The sequence below is a fragment of the Bison bison genome, unplaced genomic scaffold, assembly GCF_000754665.1.
Source record: "Bison bison bison isolate TAMUID 2011002044 unplaced genomic scaffold, Bison_UMD1.0 scf7180017864163, whole genome shotgun sequence".
NCBI classification, from domain to species: Eukaryota; Metazoa; Chordata; class Mammalia; order Artiodactyla; family Bovidae; genus Bison; species Bison bison.
The window spans coordinates 13,431,104-13,447,373 of NW_011494735.1; the positions used below are offsets into that span (position 1 = coordinate 13,431,104).

General features: G+C 40.9%; 1 protein-coding gene across 7 annotated transcripts in view; it reads right to left on the minus strand.

Moving 5' to 3' along the window:
• The window catches only part of SLC16A7 (solute carrier family 16 (monocarboxylate transporter), member 7), a 195,306-nt gene that overhangs the window by 127,044 nt on the left and 51,992 nt on the right, over positions 1-16,270 (minus strand). For 3 of the 7 annotated variants that reach the window (XM_010841608.1, XM_010841609.1, XM_010841610.1), the window contains exon 2: positions 4,641-4,738. The exons of 2 other annotated variants lie outside the window; for them this stretch is intronic. The gene's annotated coding sequence lies outside the window, so the exon portion shown is untranslated. The remainder of the gene's footprint in view (positions 1-4,640; positions 4,739-16,270) is intronic. 2 more of the 7 variants (XM_010841611.1, XM_010841612.1) reach the window with 1 other exon arrangement.

Genomic DNA, 16,270 nt, shown 5'->3' on the forward strand with positions numbered 1-16,270 from the left:
ACAGGCACGGACAAGTCAGTTCCCCTAGGAAATCATGTAGCCAAAAGGAATCACATGACATATTAAACCTACCTCAACACCATGACTGACCTCATGTCACCATGGCATAAACCACTCTGCTCACAAGCTTCATTGCCTAATCTCACAGTGTCAGGCTGTGTTAGTTTTCTACAGCTGCTGTGATAAGCCATCAGAAACTTAGTGGCTTATAATAACCCAAATTTATTATCATAGTTCTGGTGGTTAGAAATCTCCCTGGGCTAAAATCAAGGTGTCAGTGGGAGGCCAAAGGAAGAATCTGTTTCCTTGCCTTTTCTAGTTCCTAAAAGTCGCCCGAATTCTTGACTTGTGGCCACATTCCTACATCCTCAAACCACCAACATTGGGCTGAATCTTTTTTGTGCTGCTATTTCATTTATCAGATGCCTGGTGAGTACAATGGACACCTGTAGATTATTAGGGATAATCATAAGGTCATCTAAAGGGCAGCCTTACTTCTCCCCTGCCTTGTAACAAAACATTCCTAGGGTGAAGGGATTATGATGTGGGGAGCCATCATTTTGCCCTTATTCTGCCTACCACCAGGACATACAAAGATGTGTTCATAAAATTTAGATTGAAAGCAGAATATAATCATAGAGTTGTTCTAGGAACTGTTTCTAATAAACAGGTGAAACAATTTTGTAAATTCATCACAGTTCAGTTCAGTTCAGTCACTCAGTCATCTCTGACTATTTGTGACGCCATGGACTGCAGCATGCCAGGTTTTGCTGTCCATCACCAACTCTGAGAGCTTACTTAAACTTATGGCCATCGAGTCAGTGATGCCATGTCAAACATCTCATCCTCTGTTGTCACCTTCTTCTCCTGCCTTCAATCTTTCCCAGCATCAGGGTCTTTTCCAGTGAGTCAGTTCTTCGCATCAGGTGGCCAAAGTATTGGAGGTTCAGTTTCAGCATCAGTCCTTCCAATGAACATTCAGGACTGATTTCCTTTAAGATGGACTGGTTGGATCTCTTTGCAGTTCAAGGGACTCTCAAGAGTCTTCTCCAACACTACAGTTCAAAAGCATCAATTCTTCGGCACTCAGCTTTCTTCACAGTCCAACTCTCACATCCATACATGACTACTGGAAAAACCATAGATGGATGTTTGTCAGTAAAGTAATGTCTCTGCTTTTTAATACACTGTCTAGGTTGATCATAGCTTTTCTCCCAAGGAGCAAGTGTCTTTTAATTTCCTGGCTGCAGTCACCATCTGCAGTAATTTGGGAGCCCAAGAAAATAAAGTCTGTCACTATTTCCATTGTTTCCCCATCTATTTGCCCTGAAGTGATGGGACCGGATGCCATGATCTTAGTTTTCTGAATGTTGAGTTTTAAGCCAACTTTTTTACTCTCTTCTTTCACTTTCATCAAGAGGCTCTTTAGCTCCTCTTCACTTTCTGCCATAAGGGTGGTGTCATCTGCATATCTGAGGTTACTGATATTTCTCCCAGCAATCTTGATTCCAGCTTGTGCTTCATGCAGTCTGGCATTCCCCATGATATACTCTGCATATAAGTTAAATAAGCAGGGTGACAACATACAGCCTTGATATACTCCTTTCCCCATGTGACTCCTTTCCCCATGTGGAACCAGTCTGTTGTTCCATGTCCAGTTCTAACTGTTGCTTCTTGACCTGCATACAGATTTCTCAAGCGGCAGGTCAGGTGGTCTGGTATTCCCCTCTCTTTACGAATTTTCCACAGTTTTTGGTGATTCACACACTCAAAGGCTTTGGCATAGTCAACAAAGCAGAAGTACATGTTTTCCTGGAACTCTCTTGCTTTTTCAATGATCCAACGGATGTTGGCAATTTGATCTCTGGTTCCTCTGTCTTTTCTAAATCCAGCTTGAACATCTAAAAGTTCTCAGTTCACATACTGTTGAGGCCTCGTTTGGAGAATTTTGAGCATTACTTTGCTTGCATATGAGATGAGTGCAATTGTGCAGTAGTTTGAACATTCTTTGGCATTGCCTTTCTTTGGGACTGGAATGAAAACTGACATTTTCCAGTCTTGTGGCCACTGCTGAGTTTTCCAAATTTGCTGGTATATTGAGTGCAGCACTTTCACAGCATCATCTTTTAGGACTTGAAATAGCTCAACAGGAATTCCACCACCTCCACTAATTTTATTTGTAGTGATGCTTCTTAAGGCCCACTTGACTTCACATTCCAGGATGTCTGGGTTTAAATAGCGTCTAAGAGTCCCCAGTGGAGGCGGGGGTCAACAGTGCCCTGCTGCGGGGTCAGGGGCACTGAATGCAATGGTGTGGGCATAAGTCCTTTTGAAGGAGGTCACCGTTACTGCCATTACCTCTACCATAGGTAGGGCGAACAACAGGGAGGGAATACAGCCCCACCCATCAACAGAAAATTGAATTCAAGATTTACTGAGCATGGCCCTGCCCATCAGAGCAAGACCCAGATTCCTCCCCCAGTCAGTCTCTCCCATCAGGAAGCTTCCACAAGACTCTTACAGAATGAAAACCACAATCACAGATTATTAAACAAGCTGATCACCATGGAGCACAGCCTTGTCTAAATCACTGAAACTATGAGCCATGCCATGTAGGGCCAGCCAAGACTAAGGGGTCATGGTGGAGTATTCTGACAAAATGTGGTCCACTGGAGAAGGGAATGGCAAACCACTTCAGTATTCTTGCCTTGAGAGCCTCATGCTGCTGCTGCTGCTGCTAAGTCACTTCAGTCGTGTCTGACTCTGTGTGACCCCATGGACAGCAGCCTACCAGGTTCCTCTGTCCACAGGATTCTCCAGGCAAAAATACTGGAGTGGGCTGCCATTACCTTCTCCATGAGAACCTCATACACAGTATGAAAAGGTAAAAAGATAGGACACTGAAAGATGAACTCACCAAGTCGATAGGTGCCCAATATGCTACTGGAGAAGAGTGGAGAAATAAGTCTGGAAAGAATGAAGAGATGAAGCCAAAGCAAAGAGAATGCCCAGTTGTGGATGTGACTGGTGATGGAAGTAAAGCCCGATGCTGTAAAGAACAATATTGCAGAGGAACCTGAAATGTTAGGTCCATGAATCAAGGCAAATTGGAAGTGGTCAAACAGGAGATGGCAAGAGTAAACACAGACATTTTAAGAATCAGTGAACTAAAATGGACTGGAATGGGAAAATTTAGTTCAGATGATCATTATATCTACTATTGTGGGAAAGAAACCCTTAGAAGAAATGGAGTAGCCATCATAGTCAAAAAAAGAGTTAGAAATGCTGAACCTGGATTAAATCTCAAAAATGACAGAATGACCTCTATTTGTTTTCAAGGCAAACCATTCAATATCACAATTATCCAAGTCTATGCCCCAACCACTAACGCTAAAGAAGCTGAAGTTGAATGTTTCTGTGAAGACCTACAATACGTTCTAGAACTAACACCAAAAAAAAGATGTTCTTTTCATCACAGGGGACTGGAATGCAAAAGTAGGAAGTCAAGAGACAGCTGGAGTAACAGGCAAGTTTGGCCTTAGAGTATAAAATGAGGCAGGGCAAAGGCTAACAGAGATTTTCCAAGAGAACACACTGGTCATAGCAAACACCCTCTTCCAACACCTCAAGAGATGATTCTACACATGGACATCACCAGATGGTCAATACTGAAATTCATCACAATACTCTTACAATTAGAGTAGGCAGCAAACCAAACGCAAACAGGAAATTTCACCAGTTAAATATAGTTTCTGAAAAGCATATGGACTGGTTAGAAGAATATCTGACTTCAAATTCTTTCTCTTTCTAGTTATGCAGTTTTGAGCAAGACACTGACAGTGTTGAGCATTAGTTTTCTCATCTGCACAGTGAGGAAATTAATCACTGACCTGCTTTACACCAGGATTGCACTAAGGGTCAAATTAAATTAAATCTTTGCAAGTAGTAAAGCCTTATACAAATAAAATATGAATGAGAAATCCTGACATAATCATTTTTGTTCAAGATACAGTTATTTTTTAAAGGGTGCAAATGACAAAGACAATAAGAAAAATAAAAAACTTAAAGCCTCTACATTTATATTAAAATGAACATTTATATTAGCAATAGTAACAAAACATAATTCTATTGTTATTATTATTGAAATTTATCATTTCCTACTTTTATAATATCCTTTTAGTGAAGGAAGGGTTTATATTTAGCTCTATTTTATGTACAGAGAAACTGAAGCTTAATCTCTTCACTAAAATCACACAGAATATAGAGTCACAGAAAGACTAAATATTTAAAGTGTCAACTTTAAAATCTGTTCTATTTTTGAAAGGGATGTAAATACCAGCCAAGCCAATATTCCCATTCACACTGAGTATGCATCCTAAATAGCTTTAGTCATGTACAACTCTTTGTGACCCCATACACTGTAGCCTGCTAGGCTCCTCTGTCCTTGGGATTCTCCAGGCAAGAATACTGGAGTGGGTTGCCGTGCGCTCCACCAGGGGATCTTCCCAACCCATGGATTGAACCCACATCTCTTATATCTCCTGCATTGGCAGGCGGGTTCTTTAAGATCCACCACTTCCACAGGCAGCATGATTTAGAATGACTCATAAAAAATGTTACTATACATTGAGAGTACTCACAAGGGAGCTCTATCAACACAGAGTCCAAAAGTCTTTTAGTTCCCAAGATTCCCGTGTCTAAGGTTGCCCAGGTGACCATCACATCTTCAGATTAACTGCTAAAAAAAAAAATCAGAGAATGGCATCAGTTCAGTTCAGTTCAGTCGCTCAGTCATGTCCGACTGTCTGAGACCCCATGAATCACAGCACACTAGGCCTCCCTATCCATCACAAACTCCCGGAGTTCACTCAGACTCATGTCCTTCGAGTCAGTGATGCCATCCAGCCATCTCATCCTCTGTCGTCCCCTTCTCCTCCTGCCCCCAATCCCTCCCAGCATCAGAGTCTTTTCCAATGAGTCAACTCTTCACATGAGGTGGCCAAAGTACTGGAGTTTCAGCTTCAGCATCATTCCCTCCAAAGAAATCCCAGGGCTGATCTCCTTCAGAATGGACTGGTTGGATCTCCTTGCAGTCCAAGGGACTCTCGAGAGTCTTCTCCAACACCACAGTTCAAAAGCATCAATTCTTCAGTGCTCAGCCTTCTTCACAGTCCAACTCTCACATCCATACATGACCACAGGAAAAACCATAGCCTTGACTAGACGGACCTTTGTTGGCAAAGTAATGTGTCTGCTTTTGAATATAATCACTTAAATATTGAGATGCATGATAAAAAGAAAAATGAAAAAAATATCCAACTCTATCTCTGAAAGACTGGATAGCATGTAGCTTTCCGTTGTCCAGGGTGAAATTACTGTTTGCCTTTTCTAAATCTCCAAGGCTTTATTTCAAGCCCATTTTTAGACAGGGACACGTTTTCTCGTTAAATTACTTCACATCACCACTAACTTGTTATAACTACCATGCCTGCCTTTATATGTGCCTGCCTTTACATTTTCCTGCAAAAACATCAAAGAGATTCACCTCAGTCAAGTATATTTCGGACTTCAAAACTAAAAATAGCTTGTCTTTAACTTTTTGAGACTTTTCTTTCCACTTTTGGTAGGATAATGAAAAAGTGTGTGTGTATGTGTATGTTTATAAAGCAATAACTTGAAATTTTTACATAAATACATTAAGAATCTATTTACATTAAATTTATTCATTTAAAAACTGAAGAAGAATTTCAATAAGATTTCTGAGCTCTAACAATAAATCAGAAAATTTTGTAAAAGACCATCAAAATTTTACCATCAATTCATGTATGTTCTTTTATTATATAGTCCTTAAGACAAGTTTTTGACTTCTCCATCCAATCCCATTAATTATAAAAAATAAAAGAGGATGTAGTAATTTTTAACTACTCCATGATTACTAAATTAAGTCAGTTAATATTTGTAAAATGCTAGCACTCATCTCACACACTAGTAAAATGATGTTTAAAATTCTCCAAGCCAGGCTTCAGCAATACATGAACCGTGAACTTCCAGATGTTCAAGCTGGTTTTAGAAAAGGCAGAGGAACCAGAGATCAAATCGCCAACATCTGCTGGATCATCAAAAAACTAAGAGAGTTCCAGAAAAATATCGATTTCTGCTTTAATTACTATGCCAAAGCCTTTGACTGTGTGGATCACAATAAACTGTCGAAAAATCTGAAAGATATGGGAATACCAGACTACCTGACCTGTCTTTTGAGAAACCTGTATGCAGGTCAGGAAGTAACAGTTAGAACTGGACATGGAAGAGACTGGTTCCAAATAGGAAATGGAGTACATTAAGGCTGTATATTGTCACCCTGCTTATTTAACTTCTATGCAGAGTACATCATGAGAAACGCTGGGCTGGAGGAAGCACAAGCTGGAATCAAGATTGCCAGGAGAAATATCAATAACCTCAGATATGCAGATGACACCACCCTTAAGGCAGAAAGTGAAGAGGAACTAAAGAGCCTCTGGAGGAAAGTGAAAGAGGAGATTGAAAAAGTTGGCTTAAAGCTTCAGAAAAATAAGATCATGGCATCTGGTCCCATCACTTCATGGCAAATAGATGGGGAAACAGTGGAAACAGTGGCTGACTTTATTTTTCTGGGCTCCAAAATCACAGAGATGGTGATTGCAGCCAGGAAATTAAAACGCTTACTCCTTGGAAGGAAAGTTATGACCAACCTAGACAGCATATTAAAAAGTAGAGATATTACTTTGTCAACAAAGGTCCACCTAGTCAAGGCTATGGTTTTTCCAGTGGTCATGTATGGATGTGAGAGTTGGACTATAAAGAAAGCTGAGTGCCAAAGAATTGATGCTTTTGAACTGTGGTGTTGGAAAAGACTCTTGATAGTCCCTTGGACTGCAAGGAGATCCAATCAGTCCATCCTAAAGGAGATTAGTCCTGGGTGTTCATTGGAAGGTCTGATGCTGAAGCTGAAACTCCAATACTTTGGTCACCTGATTTGAAGAGTTGACTCATTAGAAAATACCCTAATGCTGGGAAAGATTGAGGGCAAGAGGAGAAGGGAACGACAGAGGATAAGATGGTTGGATGGAATCACCGACTCATTGGACATGGGTTTGGGTGGACTCCGGGCAGTGAGGCCTGGCGTGCTGTGGTTCATGGGTCGCAAAGAGTCGGACATGACTGAGCGACTGAACTGAACTGAACTGAGCATAGTATTTGCTACTAAATAAGAAAAGAAAAATGTACTATGAACAATTATTATTATTATTAATAGTTGTCAGTTAAGATAGTGAAAAATATTAGTTTATATAGATGAATAAATATTAGTTCCTTGTTTATTCCTGACTTGAAAAATATGAGATTTATTCACATACATGTCTTATTTGTCATATTATTAACAAACATAATTAAGGAACTTTCAGATATTATCCAGAAAAATCAGATTGTTTAATAGAGCATGGTGTAATGCAAAGATTATTGAATATTTCACAAAAGTAAAGACTAAGAGGAGAGAACATAGGTAATACCATGTCATTGAGATAGCACTTGCAATGTCACCTGGCTTGACCAGAGAACTTCAACATTGTAGTCTAAAATGGAAAGAATTTCAGGCTGGCAGTCAATCTGCTTACTGTGGAAGTTCCAGGACTATAATAAGTAGATTAGGCACATGTAACTGTCTCATTTAGTAACTATCCCATGAAAATTTGTCAATTCTACACATGAAGAACTTCCTTATAGTGACAATTAAGTTCATTTGAATTTAGAATCAATATTAAAATATATTTTACAAAATTACTTACCGGTGGTGTTATACCACAACAAGCAAAATTTATATAATAAAGTTAACACGTTTAGGAACATAACATCTTATTACAATTAACTTAATTTTTTGCTTCCATGAATACCACTGAAAATCCATCATTTTGGATTTAATTTCATGTGAAGACATGATGGTAAATTGGTATAATTTGATATAATTCATTTTTGTCCACAAATTATATTATTTATCCCCTGCCCCATTAAGGTTACTAATATTTGAGAATAATGAAATAAGGAAGATTTTTTCTTTCCTTTGTATCTTAACTATAAAATTATGTTAATGGTTTGAGTTTAGAAATTCCCTGATTTTACTCTAGAATATCAGAATAAGCTTAATTTATAGGATTTTGTTGTAAAAAATGGGGCAACAAAAGTTTTCTCATTTGCTTTAATGTATACTTTTACTATTTTTTTTTAAACAGAAACAAGCCACAGGCCTTAAAAGGTAAGTGCTTGTGAGCTGATACATCTTTAAAAAAAAAAGACTAATTTGACGGTCATATGATCATATCCATTAAATAAACAATTTTTTTAAGTAAGTAGTTAAAGTGAAATGAAACACTTTCTATTTGTTTTGGCATGCTTTTTGACCTTCTGAGTAACCTTCACTTTGTGTAAAAGTTAGTATATGTGACCTTCTGAAACATGCATGTCTAAACCACAGAGAAGTTTGACAAAGGTTTTTACTTACTAACAAAAAACTATATTATAGGCCCCTAACTGTAAAAGCCATGTGCCCCAACTAAGACCCAGTGCAGCCAGTTCAGTTCAGTTCAGTTGCTCAGTAACTGAGCAACTTAGTCGGGGCATGTGAGATCTAGTTCCCCAACCAGGGATTGAACCCGGGTACCCCTACATTGGGAGCACAGTTCTCTGACTTTTTATACTGAAAATCAACACAAATAAGAAATGGTGGTCCAGTGGCTAAGACTCCATTCCCAATTCAGGAGTGCCCAGGTTCAATCCCTGATCAGGGAACTAGATCTCATGTGCCCCAACAAAGACCCAGTGCAGCCAAATAAATATTAAAAAATAAATAAATAATAGGAATTTCTAAGTCCCTGGAAAGTTGTGTTAATGTCTAATCTCTTTTCCAATTATCAGGTAGAAAAATATAATTTTTAATTTTGTAATTTCAGAGGCCATTATTTAGGTGATTAAGTGGCCATACTTTTTAGAAAAAAACAGCAGCTATTTCAGGATTTTAATATTTCATGGTGTCATGAAGTTCTATGTCCAGAGTATGGTCATCTAATAATTAATTAAATTTGAATCTTTTTTTGCAACTAAAATGCATTACTCAGGGTTCATGATCTTTTCTAACTCATGAGCAAATCTTAATTAAGACAAATAAAATATATTTTTATAAAAGTTCTTTTTAAAGAGGCTAAGAAGTTGTGATGTAGAGGAAGAAAATATATTATTCATATTTACACCTGGTTGGTTATTCCCCCTTGAGTGATAAAAGTTAAAAAATTACATTAACTAAAATAGGTAATTTTACTGATATATTTGACAGAATGGTCAAGAGAATCTATTTTAGAAAACAGCAGATAAACCTACTTTCCCAGGAGAGTGTTTTCTCCTTTAACTTAACAGCATCATGCAATTATATTTGTAAATATTCAGTGTTCATTAGGGTTTAAGAAAATGTTCCTTGAATGAATTATTCATAAATACCTCAATCATAATTCCATACTTTATGCTAGTAGTTAGCATTAGTAATAAAGCAAAAAATAACTGAGAACCCACCTATTATTTTCTTTTAAATCTCTTTCTCCTTTCCTTTCCTCACAAGCGCAGAAAGCATGTTTGTTTTGGAAGCAAATAGCAAATACTACAGAAGGAGAACTTAAAGTGAGAGATAATGATTGAGGCAAAAATGTAAAATCACATCAGCTGATAAGTGACTGACTGACCCAAGGTTGAAGAATGTGAGGGCATTAGGACAAAGCTAAAGAATAACAGTCCTTCTGCTGTTAAGTGACAGGCATGAGACTCCACGTCATACTCCTAGATACTCAAAAACAAATCTTCTATTTTAAGTTTACACAACCACCAAAGGTGATCTCTGAAAGTCACAGAAGGCAGATTCTCCAAAGCCTTGTAACATACAACCACAGAAACACTATTTACAGCTACTGTCTGTAGTCATTTTCATGGCCAACTTCAAGAAATTCTATTGTGCTCCTTAACAAGGAGTATAACCTAAAATTGATAAACAAGCACAACAAAATTACATAAGTAGAATTCAAGGAAATGACTTAAACCATCTTAGAATAAACAAAAAGTGAGAAAATAGAAAAACCAAAATTTATGATTATAGAACTTCAGTAAAAATATTGAAGGCACAATTCTTGTTCACATATCTTTGTTATGGAGATGTAAATCACCTGCCCTCCTAATTGAGAAGTCAAAGATGAGAGAAAAATCAGTATTAAAAACAAATACAATTTCTTCAAGTACTGTACTGAAAACTAACCATGACTAAGGTTGAAGCCAAAACACATTGAAAAACCATATCTTAATCAGCTTGTCTTATTGGTGTCACCGTACTTAGTTTACCATATTTTTAAAATGCAAGTTGAGGTAGCTATGAGGTGGACTGGCATGGGGAAATGTGAAGAAAGCAAAACATACAGCAGTTCCTATTAGCCTCTGTCTTCCCTAGAGCCAAATTTACATTTATATTTTTTTCTCTGAAACAAAGTGTACACTAGAGCCTTTAGCAACATTATTTTTACATATGATTAGGATGGACAAATATGTATGGTGCCTTAAACAAGGTGCTTCAAAGACCTCCAACTAGATGGAGTATAACTGACCACAAGGGCACAAGCCGCTGAGATATGAACACCCGTTATTGGATTTGCACAGAATCTGCACTTCCCACAGGCTTCTCCCAGCCTGCACCTGAGCACACCTGACATGAAAGCAGATGGTCCTTGGAATATATGCCTCTAATGGCTAGTTTTGGCTGGGGGCAGGGAGTGGTGGGCTTCCACATACCATTGCCTTGTATATGTTGGGTGTTCAATAGTTATTTGGGGGAAATTAAACCATCATTGTTATTGAGATGTCAAAGCCCAGATTGCTGCATAAACATAAAAACAAATTAAACTCAGTGTGAAACTTAGTTTTAATATGATTTTTTGGCTTCCTAATGCAATTCCAGCAAATGCGTTAGAAAACTACAGAGAGATAGTTTTGTTCCAGGTAAATATAACCTCTGATAGAGATGTCTAAAAGTTAAATGGGCTGCTACAATCCTCTTGATTACTCTAGCATTCCCATTTTATAGAACAGGGAACACTAGGCTTGAAGAAGCCAAGTTTTCAGGATTACACAATGTTAGGGGCAGGAGCCAAGATTCCAACCTCAATTTTGCTCACGCTTTCCAAACTACCATACAGTTAGAAGATATATCTTTCATTAAAAGACCTTGCATGCCTGCATCAAAGAGTGGATGGACGATGTAATGTGTAAAACCACTTCCAATGCTAAATTATAATGAATTTTTTGAGGAAATCCACTTGATGGTGTCGTATCTCTTTTATTTTCTATACGCCACCTTTCTTTTTCATACAGTGTAGAACAAGTGAATCTACAGATCCCATTTAAAGTTCTTGATTTCTATTACAGTTATTGCAGTGCTTAGGTAAGACGATGTTGTTTTTAAATACAGCAATGGAAATTAACATCATTAAGAAAGAATCTGCCCTAATAATCAAATGATGCTACACAAACCTAAATAGTAAATATTAGACAATAGTATATTTTTAAGTAAAATATTATTAAGTAGGTGACAGAATCAGAAGCATAAATTCAGTTATTTTTAATCCAAAACTTGTACTGAATTGACTGACTGACAAGGTATGTCTGTTATTCAATACCTACAGAATTTTGAACAGTGCCGCACTCACTTACTCAAATATTAATGTGGTTGAAGTCACATCACTGCACTCTTTGGAATCAAAATAGTGAAATACCTTTAAACTAAAGCTCTATTTACAAATTTGAAGCTATCAAATTCTACAATGCCTCTGTCTCTCATACTCTCAAGCCCTTAATAAACTGTTTCCTCTAATCTCTAATCCTCTTTCTCAGTCTCTTGCTCACACAACTACAGTGCTATGTATTTTTTCCTTTTGGTTCATACTCTCCACTCTACTACACTCCTCTTAATGTCTTTCCTAATATTTTTCATTGAATCCTCTAGAGCTCCCATTTTTTTTTTCAAATAAATTACCTAATTCCTAACCTAGACATTGGACTCTCTCTATGATCTTTTCCCCTTGAAGATCTAACTTAGATTGAGCCCTCTTGAATACCTGCTAATTCCTTATCTTTAGGTATAGAACAGAGGTTCAGCACAAACCTAGTTCTACTCTACATCTTACCATTACTTTTCAGTTCACACAAGGAAATGTTTCTTCACTTACGTTCATTTCACCAAGCTATACCATCCAGAAAACTAGGACCTAATATCCTTCAGACTGTTTCTTCAAAATTCATTTCTCTTCACTCCAAAGTCACACCATAATCAATATTCATAATCAATAACCATGCACTGTAATCAGTAACCTAGCCAGAGAAACTGTGACCTCCACATCTACTCTCCTTTCAGTAACTCACTTACAACTTGAAGCTAATGGGCACTCTTAATGCTTCTACTACTGAAGTCTTAAACATTGACATTCCAATTCCCCATCATTTTCCTGTCCTTCAGACAACACTAAAAACATTATTTCTGTCAATTCTGTCCTGGGATTTCCTTGAAAGTTTCCCCTGTTTTGAGGCTTACATCTTCTCCCAAACCACTGACCTTTTCCTTCTTTTTTTAGTATTTATTTTTATTTATTTGGCTGTGCAGGGTCTTAGTCGTGGCATGCAGAATCTTTGATCTTTACTTGCAGAATGTGCAGTCTTAGTCGTGGCACGTGAAATCTAGTTCCCCAACCAGGGATCAAACCCCACCTCCCTGCATTAGGAGCTCAGAGTCTTACCTATTGGACCACCAGAGAAGTCCCAAATTAGCCCTTTTCTAACCTTCTTTTCTTTTGTACTCTGCTGCAATGTTAATCTTCATTCAAACTCCATTTCTGCTACTCACTGGTAAAATATCTGGGGAACATTACTTAACAGGATTCTGTTTGTCTTTTAAAAATGAGCATAAAACTTAATACTTCATAGGAAAGGAGGGGACGAATGTGGCAATGTCTATAATGTACTAAGCAGAATTTCTAGCACATCAAGTACTCAACAAATATTAATATCACCTTTAATCATCAATGTTCTCAAGTCACTCACATCTTTGTCTTCTGGCAACAAGGAGCCTGGAACTTCCAAACTCAAAATGGGCACTGCAATTACAGTACTAAGTAAAGTTCAAAAACACATGAATTAACCTCACAAGTTGATGCCACTTGTTAACAGGACTTGTTAACAGGACTCTCAATGGCTTTCCCGTAAGCTTTTATCATATCTCTTGACACGTTCCTCTCCTTTCCAACGTGGTTCTAAACATCTTCCTTTCTCCTCAAGTTTCCCAATCACCCTGTCATGGGTCAATCTGTGGTTGATCGGGTTTCTTATTTGCAAAGAAAATGAAAACCATCAGACCAAGCATGAAATGCCATAAATGTGCACACTTCTGTAGCCCCTGTGAGTCCTTCATTCATTCCCTCCTGCCCTGGTAGTAGAGGTAAGCCACTTCCTGGTAACCAAATAGGCCCTCACCTAATATATGATATGTTCTGCCTGTCCGTGAATGGTTTTGCCATCTGATTTGACCCCTTCGTTTTCCTCTCCTATCATTTCTTCCTTGCACTATATATTCTAACCACACTGAATTCCGTTTTCAGCTCATCCCATGCTATTTCGTATCTTCCTGTCTTTACTGCCTTAGCAGTTGCCAGTGTCTATCAAGGAATCCTTTTCTCACTTTTCTATTAGCAAAGTTCCTATTTATTCTTCAAGACCCAACTGAATAATTCCTCTTTTGTGAGAGGAGGGAAGCAAGACGAGAGAGGACACTGACAAGTAGTGACAGGAGAAGGAACTCCCAGGAAAGGTGGTAACAGGGAAGCCTCACAGTATCTCACAATAGAGTTGATAGACGATAATCAGTTTTAATTATGATATCAGATTTCTTGTTTTCTTCTATCTTTAACACATATTTCCACTTATTTCATGAAAAACATTTCAACGGCTCTCTGACAGCTAACAAATAGAGTCCTCAGCCTTTCAACTTTACAGATAATTACAAAAATATCTTCAACTGTCAGGAAATCACCAGATTTCCAACAGTTTATGAATAGACTTTGAAAGGAAAGGGAAGAAGGAAAAATCAAACTAACACACATTTGTTGGTGAGAAACTTAAAAAAAAAAACCAGAAATCATTGACTTTGATTTTTCTGCAATTTTCCCAAATTCCTTAAATACCAGATTCTTATAACATTATAATAAGGTAACGTCTGAAACTGACCGCGCAGAAGCGTGGCCCCGATGAGCTACCCCTTGCCCAATGTCAGGGGTGGTGACCGAGAGTGCCAGGCTGCGTCGGCACAGGAGCGGCCGAGAGGAGCTACCCCATGTCTCAGGTCAGGGGCGGCGGCCGAGACGAGCTACCCCACGTCCGAGGTCAGGGGAGGCGGGATGAACTACCTCATGCTCGAGGTCAGGGGCTGCGGCCGAGACGAACTACCCGACACCCGAGGTCATGGGCGGCGGCCTAGAGGAGCTACCACACAACCGAGGTCAGGGCGACGGCCTAGAGGAGCTACCCCACGTCCGAGGTCAGGGGAGGCAGGATGAACTACCTCGTGCCCGAGGTCAGGGGCGACGGCCTAGAGGAGCTACCCCACGTCCGAGGTCAGGGGAGGCAGGATGAACTACCTCGTGCCCGAGGTCAGGGGCGACGGCCTAGAGGAGCTACCCCACGTCCGAGGTCAGGGGAGGCAGGATGAACTACCTCGTGCCCGAGGTCAGGGGCGACGGCCTAGAGGAGCTACCCCACGTCCGAGGTCAGGGGAGGCAGGATGAACTACCTCGTGCCCGAGGTCAGGGGCGACGGCCTAGAGGAGCTACCCCACGTCCGAGGTCAGGGGAGGCAGGATGAACTACCTCGTGCCCGAGGTCAGGGGCGACGGCCTAGAGGAGCTACCCCACGTCCGAGGTCAGGGGAGGCAGGATGAACTACCTCGTGCCCGAGGTCAGGGGCGACGGCCTAGAGGAGCTACCCCACGTCCGAGGTCAGGGGAGGCAGGATGAACTACCCCACGTCCGAGATCAGGGGAGGCGGGACGAACTACCTCATGCCAGAGGTCAGGGATGGCGGCTGAGGCGAACTACTGCATGCCCGAGGTCAGAGGCACTGGCCGAGAGGAGCTACCACACACCTGAGGTCAGGGCAGCGGCGTAGAAGAGCCTACCCCACGTCCGAGGTCAGGGGAGGCGGGACGATCTACCTCATGCCGGAGGTCAGGGGTGGCGGCTGAGGCGAACTACCACACACCCGAGGTCAGAGGCACTGGCCGAGAGGAGCTACCACACCCCCGAGGTCAGGGGCGGCGGCCTAGAGGAGCTACCCCATGTCTGAGGTCAGGGGAGGCGGGACGAACTACCTCATGCCGGAGGTCAGGGGTGGCGGCTGAGGCGAACTACCACACACCCGAGGTCAGAGGCACTGGCCGAGAGGAGCTACCACACACCTGAGGTCAGGGCAGCGGCGTAGAAGAGCCTACCCCACGTCCGAGGTCAGGGGAGGCGGGACGATCTACCTCATGCCGGAGGTCAGGGGTGGCGGCCGAGGCGAACTACCGCACGCCCGAGGTCAGGGGCACTGGCCAAGAGGAGCTACCTCACGCTCACTCTCTGAGCTCATGCCGGAGGTCAGGGGAGGCGGGATGACCTACAGCACGCCCGAGGTAAGGGGAGGTGGCCGAGACTGGGCAACCCCTCATCCAAGGAGCAGCGGCTGCCCAGGCCCAGGAGGGCCGAGAGGAGCTACTCCACCTTCAAGGTCAGGAGGGGAGCCGTGAAGAGATACCCCTTGTCCAGGGTCAGGGGAGGCAGGACGAACTACCCCATGCCCGAGGTCAGGGGCAGCGGCAGAGAGGAGCAACCCCACATCAAAGGAGCTGCGGCTGCCCGGGCAAAGGAGGGCCGAGAGAAGCTACTCCACCTTCAAGGTCAGGAGGGGCAGCCGTGAGGAGATACCCCTCGTTCAAGGTAAGGAGCAGTGGCTGCACTTTGCTGGAGCAACCGTGAAGAGATACCCCACGTCCAAGTTAAGAGAAACCCAAGTAAGACGGTAAGTATTGCGAGAAGACATCAGAGGGCAGACACAGTGAAACTATAATCACAGAAAACTAGCCAATCTGATCACATAGACAACCACTGTACAAACGAGGAGCTGCTTACATGGA